The sequence below is a fragment of the Talpa occidentalis genome, unplaced genomic scaffold, assembly GCF_014898055.3.
Source record: "Talpa occidentalis isolate TD23 unplaced genomic scaffold, MPIMG_talOcc4v2.1 talOcc4.16, whole genome shotgun sequence".
Taxonomy (NCBI): domain Eukaryota; kingdom Metazoa; phylum Chordata; class Mammalia; order Eulipotyphla; family Talpidae; genus Talpa; species Talpa occidentalis.
In genome coordinates this window covers 60,105,272-60,117,417 of record NW_023601653.1, presented here as the reverse complement: position 1 = coordinate 60,117,417, position 12,146 = coordinate 60,105,272, and positions in this window count along the sequence as shown.

Genomic DNA, 12,146 nt, shown 5'->3' with positions numbered 1-12,146 from the left:
CATATTTCAGCTCAGCAAAAATATGTAGTAAAAAGAAACTACTGAAAACTGGTTTGGGGATATATCTCAGATATTTAAACTATGTATTGAGTTCTCAGTGTGTGCTACAAGCTTTTTAAATTTCTACATATGATCAATGCTGTATCATATGTACATGCTGTATCATATGTACAATGCTGTATCATATGTACAATGCTGTATCATATGTACAATGATGTATCATATGTATCATATGTACTTTATGCTAGGGGAGCTCAGAGGTCTGAGGAAAACTCCAGAAAGTCCCATTTGAGTGGGGATCTTGGTGGCTAATGAAGGCTCCAGCTGGGGAGGGTCGGGTCAATATTCCAAGTAGAAACAACAGCTAGAAGCTTAGCAGAGACCGGGGACAGAAGGAAAAACAAAGGAGTATGTGAAGTTTGTGACATCTGTCCACTTTGGGATATTCTTCAAATCTAATGAAAAATAATTCTTCTTATTATGCCATGTACCAAGTTAACTTCCAAATCCTTAACTTGTGCTATTTCATTTAATCCTCACAATAAACCTAGGAGGTAAGTTCTGATATTGTTCCCATTTTACATTGTAAACATTGAGATACAGAAATACAGAAACTCATGAAAGTTCCCACCGTTATTAGTAGTAGAATCAGGCTGTCTGACCCCAGAGCCAATTTTCTTAATTGCCATATTGTACAGCCTTCTACTAGACCCCTGCAAGTGTTTGTTGAAGCAGTAGAAGTAATTACCAGTGCACTTCCTTTTATAGGTCATCTGCATATTTTACTAATCTTGGGCCCCTATGTTTTAATAGCACATCACAAAAATCCCCAAGGAGAAAAGAGGCAGTTTCACATGGAAAGAAAAGCCCTTAAAGGTGAAAGGGGGAGAGGGCTGAGAATAAACTTGGTCATGGATCTAGTTGTAGGTCAGAATATCCTATTTGGACAGGAAGTCATAAAGGCCACTGTCCTTAAAGCTAGAAGGCAGTGAGTGCCAAAGCCATGCAATGCAAGATTCAGACAAACCTGTGTTTCATTCTGGGACTAATGTGCCAACTTTTATAAAAGGAAGACAAAAGTTCCTGCCAGGATTGAGGCAATTAATTATTTGTCATGTTCAATTTGTGTTACTGTTAACTGCCTTTAAGAACTTGTTTCCTTGGCTTTATTATTCATAGGGAGGTCAGGGATTCTACATAGATCTGGGGCAATAGTCATGTGTTGGAGCCCTGAATTTCAAGGGCTTTGGAATCTGATTTGTGAGAAAAGAGTGAAAAGGAAACAAGAAGGAGGATGTTTATTTTTAATAAAGAAACCCTGCCCTAACTTCCTGAACTTAGTCTAGACTTGTTTTTTCCATTTTACACAATGTCCGCCAACAACAGAATAAATTTACGAAAAACCAAACAAACTGGGGGTTGAGTTTTGGCACCAAAAGTCAGGCAGAAATAGAATCAGCTGCTTTTGAGTTGAGTTTGATGACTGATTTACAAACCAGTGGTAGATTAAAGCTGCATTAGCCTTAATGACACCAAAGTTATTTTCATTTTGAGGAGACAATAGGAAGGCAAAATGTCTGGTCTAGTGCCCAGGACAGAACTAGTTATTCTGTCAGTTTTTCCCTCCCTTTCCTTCATTTTTCAAAATTCAATGTGTTAGAGTTAAAAGAACCCTTCCAGCAATTTTTCCCATCAGCTTATTTTGTGTGGACAGAATTGAGATTCAGACAAGTAAAATGTCCACCTCTTCCCCAGAGAGATTAGTTTAGAACTATTTGTCATGAAATTACCAGTTAGTACCTACAAATAGGGAGACTCAGCATGGCTCTTCTGGGATGGGAAAATAAACATGGGACCAATTCAACTTGCATTCACCAATTCAATCTGAAACTCAAATTCAGAGTCAGCTCTTTGTTAATTGATAGACTCTGAGATCGAGGATTAAACAGTTTTCTCCTCCCTCCTCCTTAGCTGTTTTACACTGTCCTAAGCATCTAGGCACGGGTAATATGTATTTGTTTTTTTTTTTTTTAATAGAGACATGTTTTATTTATTTATTTGTTTGTTTGTTTTGTTTATACAAGCACTGGGTACAGTCAGAAGCGCGGGAGGGTGAGAGAATTCACCAGAGCCAGAGCGGGGAGCAGAGCAGGCAGAAGGACCGAAGTACACTGCTGAGGGGAGCAGCGGGCGGCAGGAGAGGTCTGCGCGCCATGTGGGACCCTCCTCCGGTGCCGGGGAGCAGCCGGGATCGAACCGGCGCTGCAGAGGCCGCGGGCAGCTCCGCAACCCAGCGCTCAACCGCTGCGCCACTGGGGAGGCCCTGATATGTATTTGTAGAGCTGGTTCATAGAGTTTCTGAGTCCAGGCCAATCTCAATCTATATTTTTATATTTCAGAAAGTTTTCCATTGTCATCTCAATTTATCCCTAGTATGTACTTGTAAGGAGATGGAAAGTTCAAGTTAATTCCAGTTCACATGTAGGAAAATGAGACAGTGATGTTCCAAAGATGACATGCTGAGTTTAATGGAAATTTAATGTAAGCCAGAATTTCAACACAAGTATATATACTTTTTCATTTTAGTTTTCCTTACAGCAGTCCACACACTTCCTCTACTTCCTTCCATTCATATGAATTAGAGAAGGTCTATATGTTCCTATGTTCATTTTTACAGAACTTGCTTCTAGTTAACTTGATTCTCTGGAAGGAACAGCTGTGTGGAGAAGTGACTCTTTCCTTAGGAGAGAAGTCATTCCCTGTAGAAACCTCACGCAAATGTGAAGTTCTTTGAAGCTTAATCTCTCTATAGGAAAAAAAAAACAACCCACAGAAACAAACCTTTAACCTTGATGTATTTTTGAGTTTGTTTATTTAAGGGGTGTGTCCCTAATGGAAACATGGTCAAGAATATGTAGAGAGCATGTGGAATTATTATTAGTGTCACAATCAAAATAGCCTTAGCTGTGGTTTGAGTTCTATTCTGTTTTTGGTGACTAAGAACTGTATATAATCTCTTCCAAATGCATCCCTTTTAAGGTCCTGCTTGATGGTTATCATAACTTTCTTCCTTCATTCCTTAGTTATCTAACAGCAAATTCCTTTCGTTTATTATTAAAATTTCTATCTCTTTTCAGAAGTTGAAATCATTGTATTTAATATCAGAAAACTTGAGAACCTTGTGGAAATTGTTTTGTGATTTGAGCTGGTTGGAAATAGTTATGCTAAAATACTAAGATGTAATTAGAATTACGCAGATTGGAAAATGGTGACTTTCTTCTTGAGGAAACCCTGAGGAACTTGCATATTTTGTACTTTAGCAAATTGAAAAATGAGGAGGTAGAAGGAGAACTACAGGGTCGTAAGTGATGACAATTCTAAAACCGTAACCCTTAGTAAATTGCCATTTTAACACTTGGTCTGACTTCCGTAATTATAACCAGCCTGAACCACTAGCTGCCCCCAGCCAAGCAATGATTCTCCGACCTTTTGCGCTCATCTTACGAATCAACATCACGTTGTTGGCCTCTACCATTCTTGCATTTCACAATCATGTTAATAGCTTACCACAAACCACCTGCCTGCCCCAGCATTTCCACTTGTTGACTGACTAGCCTCTTCCCTTCTCCAGCCCTGGCATGCCATTAGTGGTGTTAAGGAAAAATAGCATGTGGAGTGAACAGAATGAGTCAACCCAAGAGAGACTGCAGGTCTAAGGAATTAGCTCACAAGTAATTATTTTGCGTTTTCATTCTGTGGCATGTTTGCCAAAGTGTGTGGAGTAACTGTTAGTCATTCTGTGACCCGTTAGCCAAAGTGTGGTGGAATACCTCTTGTGACCACAGTGTAAGTGGTAGAGATTGCAGGACAGGACCAGAGCTTTCCATACACTCTCAATGTGTGTCTACTTCCTTCTAGATTTCTCCTTCTCGGACCATTCCCTTTTGTGCTCAGCCCTAACACTGTCACTCAATCTGCCTGAAACTTTGCCCTACGTGATGACCTGGAGCAACGTCCGAGGAAGAGGTGAAGATGGAGGGAGAGTAGAGATAGAGGAGAGTAGAGAAAAGTTGGTAGGAGTTGGTAGGAAAATAATAAGGGATGGATCACAGAGTGAGTTATTGTTAGAAAGGAGGTAGACATACTAAAAGAACTGAGAGGCAGGAGGTAGACAAGAAGGCAAGGCACTGTCAACTCTGGACATAAAGGGAAAGATATTTAGCAAGAAATATGATGGGCCCATAAATTTAGCTGGTATAAATATGCATTATGGTGAGAATTTGGAGTTCAATCTAACATCAGTTTTTGCTCACACACAATTACTATTCAAGTCACTGTTTCTCTTTGAGTATACATTTCATCATCAACATCAGTACTTGAATATTTACAAAGTACATTAAAGATAATGAACATTACTCAAGTTCCCAGTGAACTTCATATTTTTTCTGGCCAGGGATGGAAATAGGTGAATGAACAATATGCTCTATGGGGTCTGCTCTGTTTCCTGATACATCTTCATCCCACGGTAGAAGTACTCAATAAATGTTTGATGAAGGGATGAATGAATGGCTCACTCAGAAGGAACACTCTTATACTGTCGCTAAAAGTCTGTTCTCTCCCAAACGCAATGAAGGTGTAATATAACAAATTCACTCATTGTGCACTGTTATGGTAGCCTTCAAGAACACACTGTTCTAGGCACGTGTAGTGAATGCTCCCATGATCCATGTAGACCACCCCCAGCTTCTTTAGATCAGATGCTGTCTTCCCCAAGGTCTTACTGCCTTCACCTTTCTATAACAAAATACCACACACTGAGTGGCTTCCAAACAACAGAGGTTTATTTCTCATAGTTGTATATAGACCGGAAGTCTGAGATCAGAGGGCCAGGTTAGGTCCCTTTTCTGGGTTGCAGACTTCTAATTGCACCCTCACTTGGTGAAAGAAAAAGAAATCTCTGGGATATTTTTTATTTATTTCTTTTTATTATTTGTGCATATAAGAACTGGGGTCTAGGCCAGAGGTGTGTGTGGGGTGTGTGTGTGTGTGTGTGTGTGTGTGAGAGAGAGAGAGAGAGAGAGATTTCACCAGAGACATAGTGGGGAACAAAACAGGCAGATCTACTGCAATACACTGGTGAGGGGAGCATTGGGTGAGACAGGAGAGGTCTGCTGCACCATGTGGGTTAGCTCCCTGGCCAGGGATTGAACTCAGGCCCTAGTGGCTGGTGATAGCTTGATAGCGCTGAGACTTTAACCCCTGTGCCAACAGAGAGGGCCTGGAATCTCTTTTATAAAGGTACTAACCCCATCCATGAGGACTCTATTCTCATGAACTAATCATCATCCAAAGACCCCCACTTCTCATACTCTCATGTTGGGCATTAGGATATAGCATGTGCATTTTCGTGACACACATTAAGACCACATATCCCAATTGTTGAGTGTATTAACAGCTAATAGCTTTTAGCTGAATTTCACTCATCAACCTCCAACCCAGGGCTTCTCTTCTGATGATGTCATCTTGTCCATGATCACACAACTTTCTTGTATGTAGTCTACAATCAATGTGAGGGTATAAAGACCTGGACCCCATTTTTCAATTGAGAGAACTCTGCAAAGACATCTCAGCACAAATATCCCCATTGGATAATCTGAGCCTTTTTTTGTGATTGTGCCAAAACCCAACTTTTTCTTTTGTCCATTTCTACTTTCTTCATTTCCCCACAGGTCTCAAGAGTATTCTCCAATAAACTTCCTGCAAGGAAATTTAGCCTCAGAGTTTTCTTCCTGGGAACATGATCTGTAACACAACATGTTTGTTAATTTAAAAATACCTACTTCACCTAAGAGTAAGAATTATGTCAAACCCCATTTATTTTTTTCTCCCTCAATCCTAAAATAACACCATGTTACCTTATTAAGACTAGTGGACCTAATGTAGAAATTGAATACTGCAATTAAGTTTAGTGCAGTTGTTTGGACAATGAAACATGGAAGTCTGGATTCTACACAACTTTTCATAACTTGTAGAAAGTAGTTTAACCTCCTTCCTTTCCCTCTCCATTCCATCCCATTCCTTGTGTGACTCAGATATTTTCTTGTCAGACCCATAAAAACAATGACTTGTGGTTACAGCATAGAAAGCAAAGAACAACACAATAGCTGATCTTGGAAGTGATTTGATGGAGAGTGAATCTCCTTCAAATTTACAAAGGTATAATTTTAAAATTCACTTGTTTCTTTGATTTCTAGAGTATCTTTATCCAAAGACTCAAAAATCAAAAGCTTTTAACTTCATCTTTTTCTGTTCTGTATGTCTCTCTATGTAAGAAGCATTGTGATTAGAATGGGTCAGATGCTGCCACTTCCTGTTTCACTTTTCTGTTTAGAACATCAGATACTTTCAGAAAGGTGAAATAAGCAGGACTGTCTCCAAATTCAGCAGTGAAATAAAGCTTGTTCCTGATGAGATTCTTCTCTTTTGTGGTAGATTCTTCTTCTTTGTGACTTCCATCAACTCTGGGGCCTCCTTAACCCTCTGCCAGCCTGCTGTCCTTTCCTCTCAGCAGCACCTCTCTCAGCATCTTCTATCCAGCTTTCCCTGCTATATTCTTTGTTCATCACCTAGAATCATTCTAATGGCTTCCACACTACCAATTGTTAGTACAAAGATACTTCCTTGTGTTACAGCTCATCACTCAACACCAACTTTGTTGTCCTTCAGAGCAGTTTTTTCTGGCACACTTGTAGTTAAGATTAGTAAGCATTTAAATGAATGAATGAGCAGAAGAATAAATAAAATTCTCTTATAAAAGATCACTAGACAACCATCCTATCCCCAGGTACACAAGACATGTGTATTAACAGGGCCCTGATGAAGACTGCATGCTTTCCTTTGTAGCATGACCAAACTAGATGAGTTGGGAGAGGAAGCTCAGAATTGGTGATATTAGAGCATTGTATTAACCATGTATTTTTTGATGCTTTGATACTTGGGGTCCTTGCTGACTCTGGAGAGATAGTTCTTCCCAGGACTAGACAATTTCTAGGTATAGTAAACAAATCATCTCCTAGAGTGTCTTTCATGTGCAAACCAATGAATCCAGAGTTTATACCCCAACTAACACTCTACTGAATTCTCATAGGGCATGCATGCTCTGGGTCACCATCTACTTGCCATGGCTAGGTCCAGACAGCTATTGACAGCTCTTCTGCTCTATCTTGCTGAAATTATTCAAACCATCCAAACTTTTTAAAAAATTTTTAATATGTTTTTTACATCATTTTTCATTTTTGCACAACACAATGTATGCATTTTCATCTTGGTTATAGTCCCCATAAAATTCCCATCCCCTTGTTTTGATCCTACTCCCTTCTCCCTTCCCCTCCCCATAGTGCACTGGTGTTTCTGGTTTATAGTTGCTTGTTGCTTGTTGATTTTGATTTTGATTTTATAATAATTGGTCTTTTTTCCTAGTCCCTTATTTAGGTTTACCAAATTCCTGCTATGAGTGAGACCATCAGGTATTTTTTTTCTTTCTGGCTTATTTCTCTGAGCAGAATCCCTTCCAGCTCCATCCATGTTGCTGCAAATTGCATGAGTTTATCCTTTTTGGTTGCTGAGTAATATTCCATTGTGTATATGTACCACATCTTCTAGATCCAGTCATCTATTTTGGGGCATCTGGGTTGTTTCCATAGCTTAGCTATTGTAAATAGTGCTGCTATAAACATAGAGGTGCAGGTACACTTTTGAATTAATGTTTCTGTGTCCCTTGGGTAAATACCTAAGAGTGGAATTGCTGGATCATGTGGAAGCTCCATCTTTAGCAGGTTGAGGAATCTCCACACAGCTCTCCATAGTGGTAGGACCAGTTTGCACTCCCACCAGCAGTGCAGGAGAGTTCCTTTTTCTCCACATCCTCGCCACCGTTTGTTGCTGCTAGTTTTTTTAATATGTGCCATTCTCACTGGTGTAAGATGGTATCTCATGGTAGTTTTTTTTTTAAAGATTGATTTATTTATTTATACAAGCATTGGGTACAGTCAGAAGCACAGGAGGGTGAGAGAATCACCAGAGCCAGAGAGGAGAGCAGAACAGAACACTGCTGAGGGGAGCAGTGGGTGCGGCAGGAGAGGTCTGTGCACCATGTGGGACCCTCGCTGGTGGCCAGGGAACGAACCGGCGCTGCAGAGGCTGCAGGCAGCTTTGCAAACCAGCGCTCAACAGCTGAGCCACCGGTGAGGCCCTCTCATTGTAGTTTTGATTTGTATTTCCTGGATTACAAGTGATGTTGAACATTTTTTCATATGTCTGTTGGCCATTTGCATTTCCTCTTTGGAGAAGTTTCTTTTTAGCTCGTCTGCCCATTTTTTGACTGGATTATTTACTTTGTTTTTGTAGAGTCTCATCAGCTCTTTGTAGATTTTTGTGAACAGTCCTTTATCATTAGTGTTGTGTGCAAAAATTTTCTCCCAATCAGTGGGGTGTCTCTTTGTTTTGGTTACTGTCTCTTTTGCTGTACAGAAGCTCTTTGATTTGATGTAGTTCCAGCTGTTTATCTTTGTCTTCACTATCACTGCTTTGGGTGATGTGTCTTTAAAGATGTTACTGAGGTGTATGTCATGTAGTGTTTCGCCTATATTTCTTTCTATATATTTTATGGTTTCAGGTCTTATTCCTAGTTCTTTAATCCATTTTGCGTTGGTTTTTGTGCATGGTGTGAGGTAGTAGTCAAACTTCATTCTTTTGCATGTAATGACCTACTTTTCCCAGCACCATTAACTGAACAAACTTTCTTTGCTCCATTGCATATTCTTTGCTCCTTTGTCAAAGATTAGTTGACCATAAATCTGTGGGTTTATTTCTGGATTTTCCATTTCGTTCCATTTGTCTGTATGTCTGTTCTTATTACAATACCATGCAGTTTTGATTATTATGGCTTTGTAATGTAGTTTAATCTCTGGGCATGTGATACCACTATTCCCTTCTTTTTTTTTCAGGAGTGCTTTGGCTAATCAGAGTTTTTGGTGGCTTCGCAGGAATTTCATTAATATTTGTTCTATTTCTTTGAAGAATATCTTTGAAATTTTTATTGGAATAGCATTGAATCTGTAAATTGCTTTTGGTAGGATGGCCATTTTGATAATGTTAATTCTTCCAATCCATGAGCAGGGGATGTCTTTCCATTTCTTTGTGCCTTCTTCTATTTATTTTAAGAGTGTTTTATAGTTTTCTTTGTATAGGTCCTTTACCTCTTTTGTTTGGTTTATTCCTAAATGTTTGATTTTTTTGTTTTAGTAATAAAAGGGATGGTTTTATTGATTTCTTCTTCTTCAGATTTATTGTTTGTGTATAGGAAGGCTACTGATTTTTGTGTGTTGATTTTGAACCCTGCTACTTTGCTAAACTGATTAGTTTGATTAGTTTTTCTGTGGAGTTTTTTGGGGTACTGTATGTATATTATCATATCATCTGCGAATAGTGATAGTTTTACTTCTTCCTTCCCTATTTGGATTCCTTGTATGTCTTTCTCTTGTCTTATTGCTCTGGCTAGGACTTCTAGTATTATAGTGAAAAGCAGTGGTGAGAGTGGACATCCTTGACTTATTCCCAATCTTAATGGGAATGCTTTCAACTTATCACCATTGAGAATGATATTGGCTATGGGCTTGACAAATATAGTTTTTATGATGTTGAGGTATGTTCCTTGTATCCCAAGAATTTCAAGGGTCTTTATCATAAATGGGTGTTGTACTTTGTTGAAAGCTCTTTCAGCATCTATTGATATTATCATATGGTTTTTATATTCCTTTTTGTTGATGTTTGGATTACATTGATTGATTTTCGGATGTTGAACCATCCTTGTGTCTTTGGAATAAATCCTACTTGGTCCTGGTAAATAATCTTGTGGATACATTGTTGGATTCTGTTAACTAAAATTTTATTAGGATTTTTGCATCAGCATTCATTAGAGAGATTGGCCTGAAGTTTTCTTTTTTTGTGTTGTTCTTGTTTAATTTTGGTATTAATGTGATGTTGGCTTTATAGAACATGTTTGGTATTATCCCATCCTTCTCAATTTTTTGAAAGAGTTTGTGAAGCATAGGTGCTAGTTCATTTCTGAATGTTTGGTATAATTATAATTTGTAAATCCATCTGGTCCTGGGCTTTTGTTTTTGGGGAGGATTTAGATTACCATTTCAATTTCACTGTTTGTAATTGGACTATTTAGGTGTTTTATTTCTTATTTATCTAGCTTTGGGTTATTGTAAAGTTGTAGGAATTAGTCCATCTCTTCTAGATTGTTGAACTTGTTTGCATATAACTTTTCATAGTAGTTTCTGATTATTCTTTTGATTTCTACTGTGTCTGTTGTGATTTCTCCTCTTTTGTTTGTGATCCTATTTATTTGTGCTTTCTCCCATTTTTCCTTTGTGAGCCTGGCTAGGGGTTTGTCTATTTTATTTATTTTTTTGAAGAATCAACTTTTGGTTTCATTGATCTTTTGGATTTTTTTTTTTTAGTTTCTATTGCATTTATTTCTGCTTTGATTTTTATTATTTCCTTTATTCTACTGGTTTTAGGTTTTTTTGTTTTTCTAGTTCTTTGAGCTGTGAGATTAGGTTGTTTCTTTGAGTGCTTTCTTGTTTCTTGATGTGAGCCTCTATTGCTATATATATTACTGCTTTTGCTGTATCCCATACATTTAGGAAATTGGTATCCTTCTTGTTGTTCAACTCAAACTATTTTTTAAATTTCTTTGATCTCTTCGTTAGTCCAGTTCAAACCATCCAATCTTAAGCCTACTTATGTTGCCATGCTTGTTCCTTTCCACAGAAACCAGAAAACAGTCTGGTTATATTGTTCATGTATTCGTTTAGCGACAACTGCCTGCTGATTGACCCTGTTGCTTCCCCACATAGCCCTGAATGGTATACCTTGCTCTCTCCTTTTGGGAACTGTACACACTATCTTTGCAATGGCAATCATCTCCTGATCTGTTGGCCTCAACACAGGTGAATATTAAAACCTACATTTTAAAATGATTATATCATGTACTTCTTTAATCGCAAGTATGATTCCCATGCCAATACTTTTAAAGATCCTGAAGGAGACTGGAGGGCATTATGTTAAGTGAAGTAAGCCAGAGAGAGAAAGACAAATACCATATTATTTCTCTCTTGTGTAGAAACAAATCAAATTAATTGACAAAATTAAATCAAAACAAAGCCTAGAAATATGATTCAAGAATTGAGGCTACTAGAGGGGAAGGGCAGGAGAAACAAAAGGGAAAAAGTCCCAATGGTATATGGCAAAGGAGTATGGGTACTCTCAAGGTAGATGTGGTGATGTATATTTGAGGAAGTGCTAACCTATCCCCTGAATTACATACAGTGTTGTAAATCAATGTCACCTAAAAAGCAAATCCTAAACGAAACCCTTCCTTTCCCATAAGTTAAACAGTTGAAGAATAAACTATTACCCAGGAAAGCTAGTATAGTATTAGATTAAAAAATAAAAATGATAGATTTTGTACCCTAGGATCTCAAAAAATCCTATGTATTATTTTATTATCCTCAATGAACTGAAGTTCCAAGACAGAAAGTAGTTTTCTCAAGATCACAAAGCCATATCCACAGAAGAGATTAGACTCCAACACAAACTTTCCTGGCCTTCCTCTGACTCATACTCTACTCCCACTCCTTCCTTCTAACATGAAGTCTTCCAGATCTGAGTTGATATCTTTGACAAAATTCTCTTGCATAATATCACCACTTCCTTCGTATTTTAAAGAAAAATTATTCCACAATGTAGTCAGCCAGTACCAGTGAATGATTCCACAAAGGATAAATAGCTGAGATGTATCTCAATATACAATAATAACATAGCTTGGGGGGAATGAATGTAGAGTCTTAAGAAGATATTACTCAAGGATGGAGAAGAGCTAGAAATTAAGGATATTTATAATATTAATTATGATCTTTAGTGAATGAATTAGAACCTATACACATCTGTTTTCTTTTTCCTGAAGAATTTCCATTCTTTGGTCCAGAGTCCTCTTAACTATGAAGAACAGAAATGACTGTGAGGAAGTCAGGCAAAATATCTTGCAGTTTTAGAGAACTGTAAATGGAGAAGGA